Genomic DNA, 25,126 nt, shown 5'->3' with positions numbered 1-25,126 from the left:
TGAAAATAATAGATAGAAACATGTTTAAAACCCTTGTACGCCTTCTAATTAGTGTTGTAAAAAAACGGTTTTTTTCTGTGAAGTTTTTTTTTCAATAAAAAACATCGTTCTTTTTCATGTTTTTTTCAAATGTCTGTTTTTTTACTGGCAGCTATTATTTATTGATTTATCTTGAAGATTATTGAAATAATCAATAGAACTTGAGTCGAAGCCCTCGTAACTTACAAATCGTTTGTTTCCTTGTACCTATACGAGCAAAATCGTGTGATTATTCCTTTCGGACCCAGATCATTTTTGGCGTTTTCCTACTTAGTCAGTTAGTGACTTATTGCTCAAAAATCATTTACCCTATTGATATGGTTAAGACCTTGTTTTTTAGAAAAGGAATGTGGCTATTTTTCGGTGTACGTTACATTGCAGTGTTGCGAGCGGGTGGGAAATTACTGACGGAAATGTTGGGGTGAAAATTTACAAAAAATCCCCAACCGAATTTCAAGATTTTTTGTATCTAGCACCACTGTCGCCATATGGGTCTAAGTCACCTAAAAAAATTATTTGGTACGTTGACAAAGTACAGTGAAAACCTAAAGTCGCTGGCTTCCATTCAAAGAGAGAAAGAAAAAAATCTCTGTTTCCATACACATGAAATTTTGACACTTTTTACGCCTCAGAAGCAAAAACCGACAGATATGCCGGGGCTACAGCTTCTCTAATTATCCTAGTGAAACTTTTTATGGTGCGTTCTGTAGGCGAAAGAGAAGGCTTTCAGGTAGTGGTACATTTGTTGCAACGTAGCGAGCAAGAGGGAAATAATAGAGGGGAAAGGGAAATTTGCCAAATTTTTTACTTTAAATCGGGAATTAACTGTTTTGGCTGGAAACACTGCCATAAAACAGACGTAAAGTATCTGAAAGTAAACCTTCGTACTCCAAGAATACTTCCTACAAGTATCATGGCGATATCTAACAAAGTAAGCATGATTAAAAAAAAAAATCTCATTCTACCTCAGAAATTCACAATTTTCTTACCATTTACAAAACATAGTTTATTATAAACCTCAACTGTACTTCCCCTAATTATTCTACCGAAATTTTGTATGGTGCGCTGTGTAGGCTAAGGACGAGGCTTTCAGATAGTGGTACGTTTGTTTGATTGTAGCCAATAAGAGGGAAATAATAGAGACAAAAGGGGAATTTTTTTCAAAATTTCTCCCTAAAATCGGAAATTAAAATTTTCTGTAGCTGGCAACAGTGCTAGCAGACACACACAAACTATCTTAAAAGAAGCTTTGGTATCCCTATAATATACCCTACAAGTATTGTGACAATATCTAATAAAGTAAGCAGGTCATTAAAAAATATTTCAGTCTACCTAAAAAATCACAGTTATCTTTCCAGTTAGAGAACAAGGTCTACTGTAAACCTTAACTGTACTTCCCCTAACTATCCTATTGAAACTTTCTATAGTGCGTTGTGAAGGGTAAAGACAAGACTTTCAGATACTGGTACTTTTGTTCCTATGTAGCCAACAAGAGGGATATAATAGACAAAACACGTAATTTTCCCCTAACATCTTGAATTAAAATTTTCCGTAGCTGACAACACTGCTACTAGACAGACGAAAACTATCTTAAAATAAACACTGGTACATTACTAATATATCCTACAAGTATCATGGCGATATTTAAGAAACAATGCTTTTAATTACCAAAAATATATTTCGATAAAGAGAAAAGTAGGGGAAAATCAAGAGTTAGAACCTTAATCCGAATTTTTCGTGCGTCCCCTAATTACTCCACTGTAACGATATGTACCCGAGTTTGTTCAGTAAGAACAAATGTTCGACTGGCGTAAGTTCACTTGCATTCGGACGTATAGGTACGGTTTATAACAAAAATTTCGAATTTTTTGCCCAAATTTAAGGAGATTTTAATTTCCGTAGTTAGCAACACTGCGCGCAAGCCCGTCCAATTGATGTCAACAATTAGGTATCCATCCGACGTATCTACCTGACAAGTCTTAAGGAGGTCTCTCTACAACGAATGAAGCTACAGGGGAAAAGTAATAAAGAAAATTCGAAAATTTTCGAATTTTTACTGGGGTGAAATTTGAGAGGGAAATTCGACACACAGAAGATAAAGAAACTAAAATGATAAACTATGGACCAACCATATTTGGCAAAAAATATATATACCGATATCTTAATTAGTGACCATACAGGAGCGGGTTAAAAAATTGACACATCCGTATGTGCCACTTTGGCCACCTGGGCCCGAAAGGGTTACGAGTGTACATTTAATTACATTTTTTGACTACTAACTTGTGTTGTTGTAATAATTATAGTCTTGACTAATAATAATATCGTTGTTGTAAACAATCACAATCTCTCCTTTTTACATCTTAGTTCCAATACTGATGCTGAGAAATGCAGGGTGTTTCAAAATGAATATCGGGGATTAAGCCTTCGTAGTACTTATTACATTTTATCTACAATTATAAACGATACATCAAATAAAAGAACACATCAAAAAGTTTTTGCTTCAAGTGTTCGATGTGAGCTTCATTCGTCACATGGCACACATTGAGTTAATAGGTGAGAAAGGCCCATAAACTTTCCGCCATATGGCACAAAACATTCAATTCACACAGACGGTTGCACTGTAACTACAGATTCAGTCTCTGCAAAGTTAAAACACACAAAGCTTTCTGGTCTCTAGTCTCCATCTTTGCTACTTGCTCTTTCTAACGGCAGACAGAGGAAACAATGCATGGCATGCATGTGTACAAAACTGTTTGAGTTGCTCTTTAATTTGATAATACTTATAATTGTAAGTTAATTGTAATAGATACTACAAAGTTTGAAAACCCTAATATTCATTTTGAAACACCCTACATTACTTCAAATTATGTCATCCTATATTCATGTCTTGTATGTACACTCATGTCCAAGATTATTGTCGCATGTCTATAAATATGTTGTTGTAGGAATATAATTTGATAACGAATCCGCCTGGTATTTCTTATAATGTTAGTATGTGTATAATCGGCAAAGACATGTATGTGGAAAATTTCATGTCAAAACAGCAGTAAATAAGAACAATAAAACGAAAATAAAACTTTCTTGTTCATTTAGCAACAGTTTCTTTTGCTCTTTCTCATTTTCGTATTTATAATTCTTTTCCTTTGAAATTTACCACAAATATACATTTTCCGATTATACACATAGTATCAGTTTTAAAAGTACCCTGCAAAATTATTATCAAATTATATTCTTACAAGAAGACAGTTATAGATATGCGACAATCATTGTGGACATTAGTGTACATATCATCGGGCCGGCTGCGGCCCTAGGCAATTTGTCGCCCGCGCAATGACGTAATTTGCCGCCTAAATCTTTCTCCAGAAAGAACAAATCTTAAAAGTCACGATTTTAAGTATGCTACTCCAGCATGAACAACGAAAAGGAGGGAAACTACACTCGCACTCAGAAAGGCTTAAATACTTACTACAAATACAATATTGTTGTGTCTGTTTTGTAGTGCCGCAAATTCGCAAACTATTTTTTTGCGAATAATTATTTCTTTTCTTTTTATTTTTTTTAAAAAACTGCAACAGAATTCGTATTTCATTTACTTCTTTTAAAATACAAATTCGTGTTGAGTGTTCTTTTTTTTTCTAGCTGGAAACCAGACATCCTGTCTGCCTTCACCGAGTTCCCCCTTTCTGACCTGTAGGTCAACCGCAGTTAAGATAAACATTCTCCCCTTCTGGTTCGATACAGAAGCTTAGTTTTTTTTTTATATTGATGTAGTCTTTTAACAAGTTAGATTATTATTATTAGTGGTAGAATACTGTTAAGAAAACCCATATAGTTTGTGTATCTTTAAAATGTCATTTTTGCTTCTGAAAGAAGATTCTTTTCGTTCTTCAGACCATTAAATATATATGTGTGTCTTTGGTCGAAAACGAGTAAGATAAACTGTTGAAGGGTCTTGAGTTCATTATGTATAAAACCTTTCAAGTTTATTACTTGAAATCTTTTATGTTTAGTATATGTTTATAGTTTAAGATACTATTTGTACCATTCTCTGTAATATCTCGATGTAATCTCATTCTTCCAGAGAAAGGGGCTCACACACCTAAACTCAAGGACTACACATCACACGCACACGCATGCGCACACACAAAATCTTATCTTTTGCCTGGCTCCGCCCAGGGCACCTTGTACTAGCCAATCTAGATGTTAATGGCATGGCTCGTTCCAATAGTTAGTCGCTCCACCCCTCAGAGTGGAACTCTTCCGAGGTCATCTGCACCCGAAGTCGTGTGCAAAGCCAATAATCTTTCTTTTCAGGATACGGGTCCCCCTCGGGCTCCGCCCTAGGTACTTTTTAGATCTCCACGCATGCTCAACCTCTGACCTTACGGTCCTCGTGCAACGTTTGCTCACGTTACTATTTTGCACACAGACCGTAAATTGGTGCCGCTTGCACCCCCGACCGAGGCCCTTAAAAACGCATGTTTTGGCCTCTCTCGTCGGACAACGTCCCTCTCCTGAACCCCTCAGAGACGTGCAGGCTACGAGGAGTACGCAATTCGTTAGGTACGTCTCAGTTCAGGAACTTATCACGAAGAAGTCTCTAGTTGTCCATCCCTCTGCCTTCAAACCTCTCTGCCTCTACGGAGGCCTGCCTACTCAATCTCTTGGTTACCTATCTCACTACCTTGGTTTACCTAGTACTTGGCAATCTGTTTCTGAAAGCTCGATGGCTCAGCCAGGGTTCTCCCATAATTGCTGGTCGGCTTAGGAAACTGACGGTCGAAGTACTACCCTACCTAATCCTCACAGTAACTTGGCAATCTGTTTCTGAAAGCAAGACGGTTCAGCCAGGGTTCTCCCATAATTGCTGGTCTGCTTAGGAAACTGACGGCTAAAGTTACCTCCTTCCGAACTTGGCAATCTACTTCCGCAAGTTTCGCTTCAGCCCGGACTCGCTCCAGAAACTGCTGGCAAGCTTAGGAAGTTGACGGCTAAAGTTCTGTCGCACCCCTATTTGATGTGTGTTTTGACAGACTCTAAGTTTATTGCTTAGCTGGCCTAAAACGCACCGGTAATCAAATAGTGACTCCCTGTTTGATGTCTGTTCGCAGACCGGTAGATCAAACGGTAACCTGTTCCTAACCTCTGGTAGCCTACCCTATTTGATGTCTGTTCGCAGACCGGTAGATCAAATAGTATACCTCTTACCTACCTACCCACTAGGACTGATTCGTGCCCTCCCAGTCTAGTGCAGTTTTGTTTTATTTGTGAAAAGTGCTACAGTCAAGTTTGTTTGTTTCTCAGTGACATTTAGTGAGTTATTTTTACTACCTATTGGAACGTCGCCACGTAAGTTAAAACTCTTTTATAAATAGACACAGTACTTACACTATCGCCCCGGCTCTGGTTCTTGTAATTTGTTTAGAGCCAATAAACTGCAGGCTTACTGCAAGGAATATACTTTTCGAGTTTTGTTTCAAGAGATATCCCAAAGGATTGTTTGGTTATCAAACCTTAATCAGGATAACGATTCCATTGTTTCCATTAGAAGATAAGTCTTGGCCACGGCCAACGCTACCGTGTAATACTAAGATTCTTCGAACTGTTTTGTTAGCTGAGTTCCTGTTTCCAGTATAACTTTACCGCTCGAGTTATAGTTGGTGTTTTGCAGAAACTTTGGTTGACTAAATAGAAGTATTTTGGTAAATTACAAAACTCTTGTGTGGGTGCCGGTCTACGCAAACGCATACCGCCGGCCCGCCACATAATTTGGTGGCAGCGGTGGGATATCTTGAACAACCCTAGGATATCTTGAACAATCTAGGATATCTTGAACAACCTAGGATATCGTGAACTTTTTGCACAGCCTTAGGATATCAGGAATAATCGTGACATCGTAAACTTTGATACCAGTTTAAGTTATTTAAGTGAACTGTGTTTTGTGCATGTGCATTTTGCATGTGTGATATTTATTGTGTGCTGAAAGTTTTTTCCATCTGTTTAACTTTCATTCCATCCTCCTTGGCGGAAGCGAAAAAGGGAAAAGGACGCTTTTGTTGTTTGACTGGCCATCAATCAGCAAAACATCCTGCTCACTGTATCGTGACGCCAAACGCACATTAGTGATTTCAGTTCATTAGTGTTTAAATAAGTGCAGTGCATTTTCGTGTTGAAATTAGGCATTTAAAGCCCCATACAGGTGATAAACTCATCGTGAATTTAGATTTAGTTAGGTTAAGTGAGAAATTCCTCTCAGAAACCATTATTGCTCAAACCTTCGAGTTTTCGCAAATCTAAGAGGTTCATTCATTTATTTAATTTGTTGTTTCCACGTAGAAACGTAATTTGAATTTTTAATCATGGCAGAAGCTGACGGAAGTAAGTACAGCCAGACTATGTTAAAGTTTCTCAGGCAATTCAGGTTATTGCAGAACCATTTACAGGAGATCGTTCTAAGTTGAGGCAATTTATTGATAGTTGTGAAATTGCTCAAGGGTTAGTTAACCCCCGTGATAAGCCTGTATTATTGAAGTTTATTAAGTCGAAAATTTTAGGGGAACCTAGAAATCGTATTTTAGTTAGATTGAACGTAGATACTTGGGAAGCAGTTAAGACAATTTTAGAAGAGAACTATGCTACACATAGATCTATTGATTATTATGCTTGCTTATTGTTTTCTGCCAGGCAAGGCAAAAATGAGGGTATTAGCTCATGGGCTAGCAAGTTAGATACAATTCGAGCTGATCTGAAAGCTGCTGCTTCGAAAATATGTCGTGAAACTGAAAGAGCTGGTGCTCATTCACTTATTGATCATTTGACAAAAGCATCTTTTGTCCAGGGAATTAGCGATCCCCGCATTCAAACAGTAATTCGTGGTAAAAGTACAGAAGATGATAGTTTCGCTCAATTAGTAGATTTCGCTCTAGTTGAAGAATCGCACATATTGTCTCAGAGACGAAAGCCATTAGATTCTAAGAATGAAGATAGGGCAAATTCTTCAAATCATAACCATAAGTCAGAGAAGAAAGGAAATAGGAAATTTTCCCAGAAAAAGCATTCTGAAAGTAAATCTAGAGATTCTCATCACTCTTCTCATTCCCGTAAGGATAGTAGAAATTTTAGGAAAAAGGTTCATTGTTTAGAAGATTGCGATCATTCAGTAGACTCGCATGAAGAACCGCATTGTAGTGAAAATAGTGACAAAATTGAGGATTCCAACTCTTGTTGTGCTTTACGTTGTACACACTCCTATCATTGTCGTGAAAAGCGTAACCATACTTGTGCGAAGAAGCGTATCCATGTTTGTACCCGAAAGAACACGAGTTCTCCGCGTTGTTCTCATCACCGCCAAACGCGCAGTCCTTCTCCGCGTAGTTCTCGTTGCCGCAAAACGCGAAGCCGTTCCCCGCGTCGCATTCAGCGTCGCCCAGCGCGAGATTCTTCTCCGCGCCATCCTCAGTGTCATCGCCCAACGTGTACTCATTCTCCGCGTCGCACTCAGCGTCGCCGATCGCATAGTCATTCTCCGCGTCGCACTCAGCAACGCCCAGCGCGTAGTCCTTCGCCGCGTCGCCCAGTGTATGTGTGTCCCCAGCGCCGTACACCGCGCAAACCTTCTCCGCGACCAAAACCGAATAATGTCTCACCGCGTCGTCATCCCGTCGTTGACACGCATGATTGTGAATTGAAAGAGAAATGCCGTGCTGACCACAGCACCAAGCCAAAATCTTGTAGCAAGAATAAGTCCTTATGTTGTTTATCGAAACACAACTCCTCCAAAGTTAAATTACAGAAACGTGTTGATAGTAATAGAAATCAGAATGATAATGTTAAGAAGATTTTCCTTTGTTCCACTGAACAAACGAGTAATAATTGTACGAAGGTGTCCCCACCTCAGAAACCTGATCGAAATTCTGTTAAGTCTGATACAATTGGACGTTACGCCCAATTATGCGAATGTTCCACTAAAAGTATAATCGATGAAAAGGGTAAAATTAAAGTACGAATGATGGATTTAAATAAGAATTACGAAATGTTATTAGATTCAGGCTCAGATCTATCGCTTATTAAGTATAGCCATTTACGTGAGTCTATGTTGAGAAAGATACATAGATGTGACTCCACTCCAGTGCATGGATTCAATAATTTTCATGCCCATACTTTAGGTACATTAGATCTTAGATTAGAAATAGGCAAGAATAGAGTGACTCATACTTTTCATGTAATGCGTAGTGATTTATTACCTCCTAATGTAGCCGGTATAATAGGCAGAGATTTTCTTCTTGAACATCATTGTGTAATTTCGTATGACGGTCAAGCTGAATTGAAAATTGATGTAGGAACTAAAGTAAAGATCCCAGCACGTACTGAAAAGCTAATTGAAGTTAAGACTGAAAATAATGGGATAGGATTTTTGTCCAAACGTACTTTGGCAGACGGTGTATTCCTGCCAGACGCTATAGTTAAAGCATCCGATAACAAATGTGTTACTAGCATTTTGAATTTGACTGAAAATGAGGTAGACGTACAAATTCCTCCCATTTCTTTAGATTTTGAACCACTTCTTGATATGACAAAATCTCATAGTGTTTATGCATTGAGCAAATCTGACAATGCAAGTCAAACTAAAGGATTAAAATCGCGTTTAGAATTACTTAGGCAGAACTTGCGATTAGACCATTTGAATCCAGAAGAGAAAGCGTTAATACTGTCGCATTGTGAAGAGTATCATGATTTATTTTATTTAGAGGGAGACAAACTCTCCTATACTGATGTGATTGAACATAGCATCCCCATTCATCCCGACAAACGAGGTACAGTCGTGACTCAGAAACCGTACCGTATTCCCGAGGTACATAAGGCAGAAGTACAAAATCAAATCGACAAGATGTTAGATGAAGGTATAATTTCCCCAAGCAAGAGTCCTTGGAATTTTCCAATATTAATAGTGCCGAAAAAGATGGACGCATCAGGCAAACCTAAGATTCGTATATGTTTAGATTTTCGTAGGCTTAATCAGATTACTATTGGAGATAGCTTTCCTTTACCGAATATTACAGAAATACTAGATCAGTTAGGGCAATCGAAATACTTTACGACCTTGGATTTAGCCAGTTCGTACCAGCAGATTAGAATTAAACCTGAAGACCGTAGTAAGACCGCCTTCAGTACACCATATGGTCATTACGAGTATAATCGCATGAGCTTTGGATTATGCGGTGCCCCCGCAACATTTCAGAGAATGATGAATATTGTTCTATCCGGATTGCAAGGATTAAAGTGTTTTTCGTATTTAGACGATTGTTGTATCTATAGTAGAGACTTAAAGGAACATATGTCAAGATTGAAACTTGTATTTGATAGGTTTCGAACCTACAACCTCAAACTTCAGCCTGATAAGTGTGAATTTCTTAGAAAAGAAGTAACATATTTAGGACATCAAATAACAGATCAAGGTCTGAAGCCAGACCCTCGCTTAATTGAGAAAGTGTTACATTTTCCGCATCCGAAAAATGTCAAGCAATTGCGTGGATTTTTAGGATTAAGTTCTTATTACCGTAGATTTATTGAAGGCTATAGCAATATAGCCAAACCTCTCACTCTTTTGTTAAAGAAAGATGTTCCATTCAAGTGGGAAACTAAGCAAGAACTAGCGTTTCAAACTTTGAAGGAAAAATTGACATCACCACCTCTCCTTCAATATCCTGACATGAGCCGTCCCTTTATTATTACCTGTGACGCCTCAGAAGTCGCAATTGGAGCTATCTTGTCTCAGGGCCAAATTGGCCAAGACAAACCAGTCGCTTACGCTAGTCGTACACTTAATAATGCTGAAAGAAATTACTCCACAACCGAACGTGAATTACTTGCGATAGTTTGGGCTGCCAAACTATTCCGTCCATACATCTTTGGAAAGGAAACAACCTTTGTGACTGATCATAAACCTTTGCTTTGGGTGTTTAGTGTAAAAGATCCTAGTAGTAGACTTTTAAGATGGAGAATTAAGTTAGAAGAATACAATTATAAGATTGTTTATAAAGCAGGTGTCCGTAATACCAATGCTGATGCATTGAGTCGTATTGCATATTTAGATCCCGATCCAGAAGGTCAACCTTCTACCCTTGACGAAGAAACAAAGAGTAGGATTCTGAAAGAGTTTCACAACCTTCCTGTCGGTGGACACCAAGGCATTCATCGGACTATAGCTAAAATCAAAACGTACTTAGAATTGAACAATATCGATCCGAAATCTTGGAAAAAACTAAACACCGATGTCGAAGAATACATAAAGAAATGTGAGTCTTGTCAAAAGAACAAACTCACCCAACCTAATGTCAAACTTCCAATGGTTTTGACCACCACTCCCGAAGTAGTATTTGAGAAATGTGCTTTAGATCTTGTAGGGCCGTTTCCTGAGAGTTCTCTCGGAAACAAATACATCTTAACATGCCAAGACGAATTATCGAAATATTTAGTGACCATTCCCCTACAGCAACAAGATGCAGAAACCGTAGCTGAAGCATTTGTGACGAAATTTGTTTGTGTTTTCGGTATACCTCAAACTATTTTAACCGATCAAGGAACTAATTTTATGAGCGATACCTTTAAGAAAATGTGTCGCATGTTCCAGATTCAGAAACTACATACTAGTGCATTCCACCCTCAAGCTAACTTCGTTGAAAGAGTTCATAGATCTCTTGCTGAGTATCTGAGGCATTATGTGTCTGAAAACCAACTGGACTGGGACGTCTGGTTGCCATACGCTGCTTTTGCTTACAATACAACTCCACATTCAGTAACTAACTATACTCCACACGAGTTGATGTTTGGCCGGATGGCTAACATCCCTGGTATATTACAGAAACAAACTACCGACATTAATTACGCGTATGATGATTACATCAAGACCCTAAAGCAGAAGCTTCAGAACAGTTACGAGTTAGCCAGATCAAAACTGAAACAAGCTAAGGTTAAAAACAAAGAACAATATGATAAGACCGCCTCTCATAAAGAACAATTGTTTAAAGTAGGCGATCAAGTGTTGCTTAAAGATGAATCTGTTAGAAGAGGACGATCCAAGAAATTGGGTTCACAGTGGATCGGTCCATACAAAGTAGTTAAAGTTAAAGGTGTTAATTGTACTATTGCTAATCGAAGAAAAACATTTGTAGTTCATGCTAATAGGTTAAAGTTATATTGTTAGTAGATACTATTAGTAGGTAATGTAGTTTCCATTTTTGTTCGCAGCCATCATGAGACATCCTCTCTCGTTGTTTGCTTGCTTGGCGGTAATTCTTCCGATTATCCAGACAGCAAATGTCACTAGCTCTCAAATTCAGACAATAACAAATACTGTTGGTATATATTATGACTTCTTAGGAGAAGCAGTTTTATATAACAGACAATGGAAGCTTGTGACCTTTGTTAATCTGTCCGATTATGAACAAACCTTGCACCGTGTCTCCACCTACTTGGGAACAGCAAACGAACTATACAAATCAAGAGTTATCTATTCCGATCGTTCTCGTCGAGAACCTCGATTAGACGTACTTATCCGAAAACTACACAAGGTTGAGCAAACTAATTCAGTCATAAATCAAATTGTCAAAACCAAGGTGAAAACCAAAAGAGGAATATTTAATTTTGTTGGTGAAATATCGAAAATTTTGTTTGGTACTTTAGATTCTCAAGATGCTACTTACTATACAGAACAAATTAGTAAATTAGAAAATGAACAGTCAAACTTTTTGAAATTAACTAAAGAATCAATGACTATTGTAAAAGCCACTTTGAAAACTATTAATAATACTGTGTTGTCTATTGAACATAATGAACGAGTTTTACAAAAAGGTTTAGAAGATGTTAAAAGAGAAATTAATGCTCGTAGTCAAACATTTATGCATTCGATAAACGAACTTGAAGTGAAGGTCGAATGGGATAATTATCTGCATTCTATTTCACTTATGTTAGAAGAATTAGATGTTGCATTTGAAATTTTGTTACAATCCATTCTAAATGCTCAATCTGGTATTTTATCTCCTCATGTAATTACTCCTAAAGAGATATTAGAACATTTTAAATTAAGCGCCTCTGTGATTCCACAAGGCATGTCATTACCCATTCCACCTGGCTCTTCAATAGGTTATGCATTATTAAAAATTGTAGATTTAGATGTTTTCATCAATCAGAAAATTCTTGGTTATGTTATTAGTTTACCTTTGACTGATGGTTTAAGATTTAATATGTATAAATTAATTCCATTTCCAACTGAGCTTAAAGACAATAAGTATTTCTTTATACAGCCTCAAAATCCGTATTTGATTATTGAAGTATCAAAACAATATTATGGTAAAATTGATGAACATATGTTTAATACTTGTAAGGAATTAACTTCATTTTCAAGGGTTTGCAAACAAACATTTCCGTTAAAACCTACACATAGTAATGAAGACTGTGAAGTAAAACTTATTGATTTTGTTAAATCAATTCCAGCAGATTGTAACAAACGTATAGTAGAATTAAGAAATATTTTATGGATTTCATTAGATAATAATGAATGGCTATTTGCTTCGCCATTCCCAGAAAAATTAACAATAGTTTGTGGAAATGATGTGTCGAAAACTGTTTTGATTCATAAAACTGGAAAATTAACTTTAGATAAAAACTGTAAAGCTTATGGGCCAAATTCCTTAATCAGTTCTCAAGAAATATATGTAAGTAACAGTACAAGTAAAGATTTGCTTCCACTACTAAATGATAGCATTGATTGTTGTATATTCTCAAACTCAAAGATCAATATTAAGAATATGGAATTTACTTTACCGTTAAATCATATCATACACAAAGTTACCGATTTACAATATGCCAGCCATCGTGTTGAGGATGTTGAAAAATTAATTAATGAACAAGAATGGCAGATAAGACAAAGTAATCATGTATTTTCTTATTCTATTTTGACTTATATAATCATGTTTACTATTTTGATATTTCTTTGTGTGTATTGTAGTTTTAAGTTTAATTGTTGTAGACATAGGAATAAATGGTGTAATTCAGACTGTATCAGAACCATATGTTTTAAGCCAACAATCATTGCAGGTGTACAATCAAATAGTCCAGCTCTTAATGCCACTTATCGAGCTGCTTCTGGTGAAATAACTTTTAACGAGGAATCACAAGATGATTCACCTCATCTCAATCAAAGAGTTACTAGGTCTAGGAACTATCGTTAAAATTTAATTTTGGAATTTTTTTTTTACTTTGATTGTAGTTAGTACGAAAAATTTTTGCCTTACAGTTAAAATTTTTCTTTCCCTAGGAGGAAGGACTGTAGTGCCGCAAATTCGCAAACTATTTTTTTGCGAATAATTATTTCTTTTCTTTTTATTTTTTTTAAAAAACTGCAACAGAATTCGTATTTCATTTACTTCTTTTAAAATACAAATTCGTGTTGAGTGTTCTTTTTTTTTCTAGCTGGAAACCAGACATCCTGTCTGCCTTCACCGAGTTCCCCCTTTCTGACCTGTAGGTCAACCGCAGTTAAGATAAACATTCTCCCCTTCTGGTTCGATACAGAAGCTTAGTTTTTTTTTATATTGATGTAGTCTTTTAACAAGTTAGATTATTATTATTAGTGGTAGAATACTGTTAAGAAAACCCATATAGTTTGTGTATCTTTAAAATGTCATTTTTGCTTCTGAAAGAAGATTCTTTTCGTTCTTCAGACCATTAAATATATATGTGTGTCTTTGGTCGAAAACGAGTAAGATAAACTGTTGAAGGGTCTTGAGTTCATTATGTATAAAACCTTTCAAGTTTATTACTTGAAATCTTTTATGTTTAGTATATGTTTATAGTTTAAGATACTATTTGTACCATTCTCTGTAATATCTCGATGTAATCTCATTCTTCCAGAGAAAGGGGCTCACACACCTAAACTCAAGGACTACACATCACACGCACACGCATGCGCACACACAAAATCTTATCTTTTGCCTGGCTCCGCCCAGGGCACCTTGTACTAGCCAATCTAGATGTTAATGGCATGGCTCGTTCCAATAGTTAGTCGCTCCACCCCTCAGAGTGGAACTCTTCCGAGGTCATCTGCACCCGAAGTCGTGTGCAAAGCCAATAATCTTTCTTTTCAGGATACGGGTCCCCCTCGGGCTCCGCCCTAGGTACTTTTTAGATCTCCACGCATGCTCAACCTCTGACCTTACGGTCCTCGTGCAACGTTTGCTCACGTTACTATTTTGCACACAGACCGTAAATTGGTGCCGCTTGCACCCCCGACCGAGGCCCTTAAAAACGCATGTTTTGGCCTCTCTCGTCGGACAACGTCCCTCTCCTGAACCCCTCAGAGACGTGCAGGCTACGAGGAGTACGCAATTCGTTAGGTACGTCTCAGTTCAGGAACTTATCACGAAGAAGTCTCTAGTTGTCCATCCCTCTGCCTTCAAACCTCTCTGCCTCTACGGAGGCCTGCCTACTCAATCTCTTGGTTACCTATCTCACTACCTTGGTTTACCTAGTACTTGGCAATCTGTTTCTGAAAGCTCGATGGCTCAGCCAGGGTTCTCCCATAATTGCTGGTCGGCTTAGGAAACTGACGGTCGAAGTACTACCCTACCTAATCCTCACAGTAACTTGGCAATCTGTTTCTGAAAGCAAGACGGTTCAGCCAGGGTTCTCCCATAATTGCTGGTCTGCTTAGGAAACTGACGGCTAAAGTTACCTCCTTCCGAACTTGGCAATCTACTTCCGCAAGTTTCGCTTCAGCCCGGACTCGCTCCAGAAACTGCTGGCAAGCTTAGGAAGTTGACGGCTAAAGTTCTGTCGCACCCCTATTTGATGTGTGTTTTGACAGACTCTAAGTTTATTGCTTAGCTGGCCTAAAACGCACCGGTAATCAAATAGTGACTCCCTGTTTGATGTCTGTTCGCAGACCGGTAGATCAAACGGTAAACCCTTACACCTTCCTTGTTTGATGTCTGTTCGCAGACCGGTAGATCAAAACGGTAACCTTAATTCCTTCTGGTAACCAACTTTGTTTGATGTCTGCCTAGCAGACCGGTAGATCAAACGGTAACCTTTACACCTACCCTGTTTGATGTCTGTTCGCAGACCGGTAGATCAAACGGTAACCTGTTCCTAACCTCTGGTAGCCTACCCTATTTGATGTCTGTTCGCAGACCGGTAGATCAAATAGTATACCTCTTACCTACCTACCCACTAGGACTGATTCGTGCCCTCCCAGTCTAGTGCAGTTTTGTTTTATTTGTGAAAAGTGCTACAGTCAAGTTTGTTTGTTTCTCAGTGACATTTAGTGAGTTATTTTTACTACCTATTGGAACGTCGCCACGTAAGTTAAAACTCTTTTATAAATAGACACAGTACTTACACTATCGCCCCGGCTCTGGTTCTTGTAATTTGTTTAGAGCCAATAAACTGCAGGCTTACTGCAAGGAATATACTTTTCGAGTTTTGTTTCAAGAGATATCCCAAAGGATTGTTTGGTTATCAAACCTTAATCAGGATAACGATTCCATTGTTTCCATTAGAAGATAAGTCTTGGCCACGGCCAACGCTACCGTGTAATACTAAGATTCTTCGAACTGTTTTGTTAGCTGAGTTCCTGTTTCCAGTATAACTTTACCGCTCGAGTTATAGTTGGTGTTTTGCAGAAACTTTGGTTGACTAAATAGAAGTATTTTGGTAAATTACAAAACTCTTGTGTGGGTGCCGGTCTACGCAAACGCATACCGCCGGCCCGCCACAGTTTTTTTCTTTAAATATTAATCTATTATGTTAGTGAAAGATAAAGCAAATACATCTGAAAGATGTTAATCCTTTTTATAGAATTCAATATCGAGTTTCAATCTCAACATATCAGTTTGCAATTATAATGCAACTAGCTCTTTTACCTTATTTCTTGACTAGCAGCGTTCACCCCGCTTCGCTGCGGTCACCCCGGAACGCAATAAACTTTGTTACTTAGATAATTTTTACTTTTTCGCTTTCAAGTGATATGATAAAAACCATAGAAGATTGCAGTAAATCTTAACATTATATCGCCTGTCATTTATGTTAACCCGCCCCGCTTCGCTGCGGTCATCCCGGTGCTGGCATATTGTAAAAGTGTCTGTAAAAATAAGCAAATCAATTAAAAAATTTTAAACAGAAGATTCAAGCTATTTTCCGCTGTATATCGCCTGTCATTTATGTTAACCCGCCGAGTGATAAGATCATGCGGGTTGCATATAAATACGTTTATTTTTACCTATGATGAACTAATAACAAAGGATTTGTGGACACCTGAATGGTCAATTATCTCAAGACACTGGTAATTAAAAATTAAAGTGATATGATAAAAACCATCTAGGGTCCAAATCCTAACAACCCCCCAAAAATGAAAGAAATTGGTTCAGCCGTATTAGCGTGATGAGCGGACAAAAAATTGTACGTTCTCTTTTATATATATAGATTTTCCTTCTACATCTGTTATTTTTTTTAAGTGTTTCCACCTTCCATGATAACGATCTTATTTGCGACAAAGACAAGAGAAGCTTTCATATCAGAACTTTGATAACTAACCAAAGGGGACAGGCATTCGAGAATTGAGTTCCTGTATTTGACAACAATCAAGCACTTTATTCTGAGATATATTTTACCATTTGCTTTAGCACTGATCATGTGACTTAAACTAATGCGACCTAAAGATAAATTATGAGTGTAGTATTCAAATAGAAGGTTAGCTTAGTCAGTGGTGCCCATCCCCCTCATGTCCATGACGCACCCCCCTCAATTGTCTATCCGTAGGTGTTCTTCCATGAAAAAAAAATCTTTTCGATTAATGTTTACACACCCTCAAGCATATTTATATAGATTTTTAACCCCCCATATATTTCAATGACGCAATTTGCGTCATAGCCCCCCTTGTGGGCACCCCTGGCTTAGTAAATTTAGCTACCATGATCATGAAGTCTGTCTCCAACAAGAAATATTTATTTTAAATAAAATACTAATGACAGATATTGCAGCCCAGTGCAAATGCACGTGTTGCACATGTGGTAGAGCCAGCAATGCATATCATATATCTAGTCGACAAATTATTTATATATGATAATCAGAAAAATATTAGTAGGCAAATTAGTATTAGTTTTTACCTTTAGACAAGTTATTTGCATTTTATACTGTCCGTGATATTATTTTCGTACTTATTAAAGGCCTACTTTCACGAAAAAAAAAAAATGTTCATCTATACTTTTATTTCTTGGTTGATATTGGTGAAACACTACAGAAACCCGGATTATTAGTAGGTACGCTACTCATATAAATTGTAAAATATGTGTACCGTATCAGTATCTAGTGTTTAATTTATGTTGCATTTTATGGTAATTACACATACATAAAAATACTTCAGACTTAAATGACGTAAGATACATTACAAATGGCTATTTGAAAAAAAAAACGAAATTTAGAAAAAAAAACGAGAGGCAATGTTTTTTTTCTAAAAAAAACGTACATTTCTGAAAAAATACGAACGGTTTTTTTTCTATTTACAACACTACTTCTAATCCATTTTTAGTTATTCACGTGATCACATCCTTTGTGGTCAACAACCCAAAACTATCTGTTTGGCCACCTACGAACCCCCACCTGTCGTTAACCAGCTACAGCTTAGTTTTCATTAGCTTGTTAAGAATGCAGTTTTTCCACTCCAATAGTCAGGAAGCAAGAAAAGAGATTATTCAACTTCGTCTTTTCCACATTCGTAAACCGTGTTCTTTTTAAAGATTTCCTTTATGTAGAAGAAAAAGAATAAAAAGACCATAAATGACCTAAAAGTTACCTTAAAATATTAAAAAATGACCTGAAATTTCAAAACGGCAAACAATGACCAAAAGTTGACCCTAAAAAACGATATTTTTAGAACCTAGAGCTGATGGATAACGTTTTTATTTGAACTTGCCTTGTCCTATGCGTAACAGAAAAAAGTTGACTTGTCAACAAGATCCGGGCCCTGGTAATCAGGCAAAGCTCATGTGGGCCCCCTATTGAATTTATGAATATACAATATTTGGCATAATTTGAAGCAATTTGTCTTAAAATCCTCATATATATATCTTCTGCATCTGAATGTCCCCCCCAAATTTACAGAGAAATCGGCGCCCTTGCAACCAGGGCCTAGGGTTGAACGGTGTTCACTAGGTTATGGCGTATGCTGATGATGTAAATTTAATAGGGGATGATAGGAGAACAGAGATGGAGTGGGTCAAGTTTTCTGAGTGGGTCAGTGGGTCGTGGGTCATCACCATGTGACCCACTGTGACCCACCACCCACCGTGACCCACGGTGACCCACCACCCACCATGACCCACTGCGACCCACCGACTCAGTATGATCTACCGACCCTCTCTGCTCACTGCATTGTAGACAGTATCTTCTGAAGACTGGTAAATTTGTCTTCATTTTACTTTCAAGACCTTCATTTCCCTTCCTTTTCCCCTTGTTTCTGTCTACTTACTTGAGGTGAGTATATCTAACAAAGTGAAAAAAGAACTTCAGGCACTTTTGGATATTGATATTTTTAATTGTAATAATAGCAATAGGACTTCTACTACAACTTGGCTTTCGAGACCTGTGAATTTTTAAACGAGCTAACTACTGGAAAAATACATTTTTGAATCACTGTAATATATAAATTATTATATAAAAAATTGAATATAACTATGTGTGCCTGATCATCACGGTCAAATTGCAAAGTCAAATGAAATTACCTATGGTATATAGTTAGGCCTTAATAAAAACTGGGATGTTATATTGCTTTTATTATAATGCATAATATCCTAAGGAGATAGAGAGGATCCGAATTTTTGCGCAAAAAATCTCGCAAACCGTTAAACTTACGGAGCTGAAATTCAGTGTATTAACTCTTTATTGAAAATAAACAGAATGTGTCCTAGCATTTTTTAAATTCTCCTTTATGTGTGTGTGAGGGAGGAGGCACTTTCTATATATGGAAAATTGGTAGTGAGTTGGTTTGTAAAAATGATCGAAAACGATCGATGTTATTTAAGAAAAAAAATCAGAAACAAAAAATACAGTGCTTGGCTTCATATATCCATTGCTTTCTACTATAATAATTGCTGAAGCTTATGTTTATTATATGGAGCGCTTACAGCACAGGGCAATCAACATATAAAGTTGTGAGAAAAATAGGCATAAAATTTGTACTGAAAGCTTAATTACACGAAAATTTTAAGTTTGGATTGTACGCATAATTATATGGAAAATTTTACACTCTTTTCCCTTTACGTTGGTCTATTTACCTTGATTTGGAACTTTCAAATTTCATCCTTTTCTCCACTGAAAAGTATCGACAATTCAACAAGGAAATAATTATACTATGATAATTTAATTGAAATTCATCGTGATTTGGCACATCGCAAACAGCAGTATGGTAATTGAAGGGGAAGGAGGGAAATTCCCATTCACCTCTGAACACTTTCCAGGAACCTCGTTCCCTTTCCCTTTCTAGACGGGTGAGGGAACTTGGTAATGACATCAAACCTTCATGTGTAATTACAAAAAATAAATTTATAAACAAATAAGAAATCATCAGTTTATCAGGCTTTAATTGATAATTTATGCACAAGATTCCCTATCGAAGGCGTGGTAGATGAAGTTTCTGTTCTCCATGAGTCGACATTGCCAACTGATATGGTCGATATGGAAACGATGTTGTATGGTGATAGAGAAATGATACTTCTTGCTGAGTATTTCAAAACTGACCAAGAAAAATCGTTATCAGACTTAAGTCTAACAAGTAGATTGTAGATGAGAAGTTGCAGAAATCGGGTAGAAGTATTATCAATTTCCACGACAGAGTGCGAACGGGGATTTCCCCTTATGAATTTACAGATGACTGATATTAGAAATAGACTAAGTGCTCAAACATTGTCTAACTTGTTATTCATCAATGTTAATGGCCCACCGCTAGACAAGCTCAAAGTACACGAGCTAGTTGTTTCTTGGCTGAAGGATGGACATCATTCCGCTGCGGAGGATTTACCACGAAAAAGTTACCAACAGGAAATAAATCCGATTTCAGATTTGTTTTAAGGTGGAAAATTACGAGTTATAGAAAATGTATACTTGTATTAGTAATAGCTTATTTGTGTTATTCAACTTTGTACCTATTTTTTAGTAAGTCTCTTCTTTGCTTTAGGTAAACTACTTTGAATAAATATTCATAATAGTTGCAATTATGTATATTTGTAACTTAAATTTAACGTGGTGTTTTAGTGATTACACAAATTACAATTATGAGCATACTTTATGGAGATGCTCTCACATAGGGTACCCGAGGACCTTTATAAACTATGAAAAACTGATTTTTCAAGTTTTTTGTAAGAAAAATACTGTGAACTGAGAAACCATAACCTTTTCCATATTGTACAGGGGTATTTTCCTGCGAATAGAAGTTTCTTTTGGAATGCGTTCAGAAATTAACACTTGCAAGAATACTCTCTTGGTACAAGTATATTTAAGGCACACACTAATTTCCCCCCACCTCGAACTGTTTCAATTTCTTCACTGACAAACACTTTACCATTTTATATCATAAAGGTCAGATCCATCGTTATTGTAACGGAATGCTGCTTGAGCGACTGACTAGAAATTCAAACTCCGATTAGTGACAATTTAACAGTCTTGTTTTATTTCAAGTGTAAACTCTTTAGTCAGTACAGAAGAGACCGTGGATCGTGTTCAGAGTTGATGACGATGGATTTTGGTTAGTCAGAATAGGTCACAGTGGATGAGAGTGGTTCAAGGTGGGTGGTGGGTCACAGTGGGTCAGAGTGGGTCACGGTGGGTGGTGGGTCAGAGTGGGTCAGGGTGGGTGGTGGGTCAGAGTGGGTCAGGGTGGGTCGTGGGTCAGTGGGTCGTGGGTCAAGTTTCCATTGACCCACGCAAGGGAATACAGAGGTCTTATTAAACGCTTGCAGGAACATGGGTTTAGAAGTAAATGCAGAGATAACTAAATACATAGAAGTGCATCGGGACCGTAATACGGCATATTATGGATGTGGTAAAATATTAAATAATACTTTTGATAAAGTGGATAGTATCGAATATCTAGGATCAATATTAACACACGAAAATCATATTCACGAAGAAATTAAATGTCGACTGAAAGCAGGGAATTCGAGTTACTATTCTGTTCAAAATTTCTTGTCGTCGCAATTCTGTCGAGGAATTTGAAGCTTAAAATATATAAAACGATAATCATGCCTGTTGTCCTGTATGGTTGCGGAACATGGTCGCTTACTCTGAGGGAAGAACATAGACTGAAAGTATTTGAGAACAACATCCTGAGACGAATATTCGGACCCAAGAGGAACAGAAATGGGAAATGGCGGAAACTTTATAACGAGGAACTACATAATTCGTACAGTTTACCAAGCATTGTTAGGGTCATGAAGTCTAGGAGGCTTAGGTGGACAGGTTATGTAGCCAGGATGTAAGAAAGTTGAAACCAGAAGGATGTAGAAGGCAGTGGTAGAAACGCTTTCAAAGTCTTGACTGGAAGGCCAATCGGAGAACGACCATTAGGAAAACCTAGGCGCAGATCGAAGCGCATTGAACCTCCGGGTTCCATAATCCATAGAATTAATTAGTTAAATAATTCGAATTGTAGATTTCAACGCATTTATACGTTTCATGACTTCTAAACGACAAAAAAGAAAGTCCAATTTTGAATACATACTTGCTTATCCGTTCGCCCTGACGGCTCAAATAATTTTGTTTTATATTTCGTATATTAATATTCCATTAACTTTCCTATAGTATGGAATAAGCCATTTTTCTAGAGAAAACAAACGAAAAGTTGTTTATCCTTGCGGATGAGTTTCTTTTTCTTTCGGACAATTCAGGGGATTTTGTTAAAACATATTTCATAAATATTTCATTAGTTATTTTTAGTGTTGTGTAAATCACTTTCATGAAAATACCTACCCACTCAACACAAGCACATGCTGGGCATGTGTAAAGAATGTTCCTCGAGGTACATTGGAATATACGTGACAGATACTTGAATAGAGAAATCATGTGAAATTCACATGAAGGGAATAAGGTTACTTCCGCCCTAAAGTATGTACTGACCCATATCAAGGAATGTACCTGCTATGTGCATATCACATACTATGTATATACTTGACATATTTACTAGTAGTGCCAAGATTGTACTACTTATGTGTAAGAGACTCTACCAGCTGTTACAAAGGCTAGAGCGACGCCAAGCCGCAGGCTAATTATATTAAATATTATAATCCAAACAATTATGCATAACTTGATATTTTCTTCTAGTGAACATCTACTGTAATATGCAAAAGTCTGATCGTATTAGTAGTATGGAGAACATGTGAAATGAAAACATGTCACTTTCATGAAAATACCTACCCACTCAACACAAGCACATGCTGGGCATGTGTAAAGAATGTTCCTCGAGGTACATTGGAATATACGTGACAGATACTTGAATAGAGAAATCATGTGAAATTCACATGAAGGGAATAAGGTTACTTCCGCCCTAAAGTATGTACTGACCCATATCAAGGAATGTACCTGCTATGTGCATATCACATACTATGTATATACTTGACATATTTACTAGTAGTGCCAAGATTGTACTACTTATGTGTAAGAGACTCTACCAGCTGTTACAAAGGCTAGAGCGACGCCAAGCCGCAGGCTAATTATATTAAATATTATAATCCAAACAATTATGCATAACTTGATATTTTCTTCTAGTGAACATCTACTGTAATATGCAAAAGTCTGATCGTATTAGTAGTATGGAGAACATGTGAAATGAAAACATGTCATTTACATACATTACCAAATATATAAAACAATAGCCGTTGGACTGTCATACGTAACTTATCTCGAAGAAACAGAAATTTTGTAGACAATGTTCTTAATTTATTTTATTTTAATTAAATACAATCAGTACACACCTCACGATAAGTCTTTTTTCCTTAACTGCGTCTGCACAAGCGTAATGCGAAGCAGCGTACGCACAACTGAGCCGTGGTACATGAGATATGTGATATTCATGTTTCTCATATTCCAGTAAAACATGTAAAATACCTTTTAAGTGTCAGAAATTCTTCGAAGAGTATTTATCTAGTGACACATGCTGGGAACATGAGACGTACATTCCTCAAGTACCAGGTTAGTAAACGATTGGTATGGAAGTTAAATCGTATGTGCCTAACATGTATCAGATTGGGTGGGTAGTTTAATCTCGGGGTGAGTTTTTGCTTTTTCTTTCCTTTTCCAAGTAAATAGAAGATATGGCAGCCATAATTCACTGACAAGTGAGTAAATTTAGTTTACATTGTTTTATTTGTCCCATCGGGTCTAATTCAGCTTTGTTTGCCAATTACTAAGAAAACTAAGTCTCATTCCGCTGCGTCCAAGAGCCGATACATATCGGAGGTGGATACCAATGACCAGCATTGAAAGAAGAGATTGCTGAGCCGGATATATTACAGGATTGTGTCGAAAGGACTTTGAAAGCCATGTGTCAGCAATTACGGTCATGTTTACGTTTACGTTTTGAAAGAATGATTAGCGTCATGCTAAAAGCCTGACTACTGCAGGAAACATATGTTAGTCGAACTCTTTAGTATGATACTAATCACGCGTCAGAATGACTCTGCATAAGGCCCCAAGAGAGGAAGGGACTTACGCAGAGACGTACTAACGCATGATTAGTGCCATACTAAAGAGTTCGACTAACATATGTTTCCTGCAGTAGTCAGGTCTTTGGTATGACGCTAAATATACGTCAAAAGGACTCTGCATAAGGTCCGAAGTTTCCACTCTGTCTACTTTTTCGAGATCAGCAAGTAAATAGAAGTTATGCAAAGTAAGCCATGAACTCAATACTCTGAATGAGCAAGTATTCTCAAGGCGTTTCAATCTTTGTGTCGCGCGGTAGACTCATGCTTCAATATATCCAGGACTTAATGGACGGAATTCGTTAATCAAGCATTAGTCACACGATTATTAGTTTAGTACTAACAAGGGACATCACCCAATTGTCCAGCTCCGATTTCAATGAAATTTTTATAGTTGATAGAGGACATATATGTATTATTTGTGATGATAGAAATTTTTGCCATGGTGCATGTTCTATTTTTTTAAATAATTTTTAAGAGTTGTGATGTGGTTAATAGAGATTACTGCAGAAAATCCTTACTAACCTTTGTAAACGGAGCGTTAATGAAAGAACAACCATGTACATACATATAAGGCCTAGGGAGAAGTTGTATGGTAGATATGACATTGACGGCAGCCATCTTGAAATCCACCATTTTGAATTAAGGTCAAGTTTTTTAAATAGGAATGGGGTAATATGATACATAATTTCGGACTAGAATTTAATCAGAAAGACAATGGTGAAGTTAGTTTTGAGATACACTCATTTGGGGAAAAGTTACAGCCATTTCATTGTTTACTTACTACGTGCGAAAGTCCCTTACCTCCGCTTCTAAAACGCGTATTAATGATAGTAAGTGGATAAAAGCTTCGGCAATACATATTATGCCTAGAGGGAAGTGATGCGGTAAGGGTATCCTTGATGGGAGCTATCTTGAAATCTGCCATTTTGAATTAAAGTTAAGTTTGAAATATGAAAACCATAGCATGTGACACTTCATTTTAATAGCAAATTTTACCGAAAAGCCAATTGTATGCTTATTTTTGTTCTATAGTTAACCAGTGTGAATTTAGGACATGCTTCTAATGTGCACCAAATGTCCATTATTCGATCTTTCAAATTGGCAACACTCCTAATTTTCACCGCGTGTTTTAAAATTCCAACTGGTACTTTGCAATTGTTGCTATTGCTCATGTTCTCTAAATTTATTACATTTTTTTTTTTAAAGTTGCGATTTGTCAGTTCATGAATAGTGTTGGGATAAGCATCCAGCAATCGAATAATGGACGTTTGGTGCTCATTAGAAGCAGTCCTAAATTCACATTGGTTAACTATAGAACAAAAATAAGCATACAATTG

The sequence above is a fragment of the Thermobia domestica genome, chromosome 4, assembly GCF_964235325.1.
Source record: "Thermobia domestica chromosome 4, izTheDome1.hap1.1, whole genome shotgun sequence".
NCBI lineage: Eukaryota > Metazoa > Arthropoda > Insecta > Zygentoma > Lepismatidae > Thermobia > Thermobia domestica.
This window is presented reverse-complemented; position numbering follows the sequence as displayed.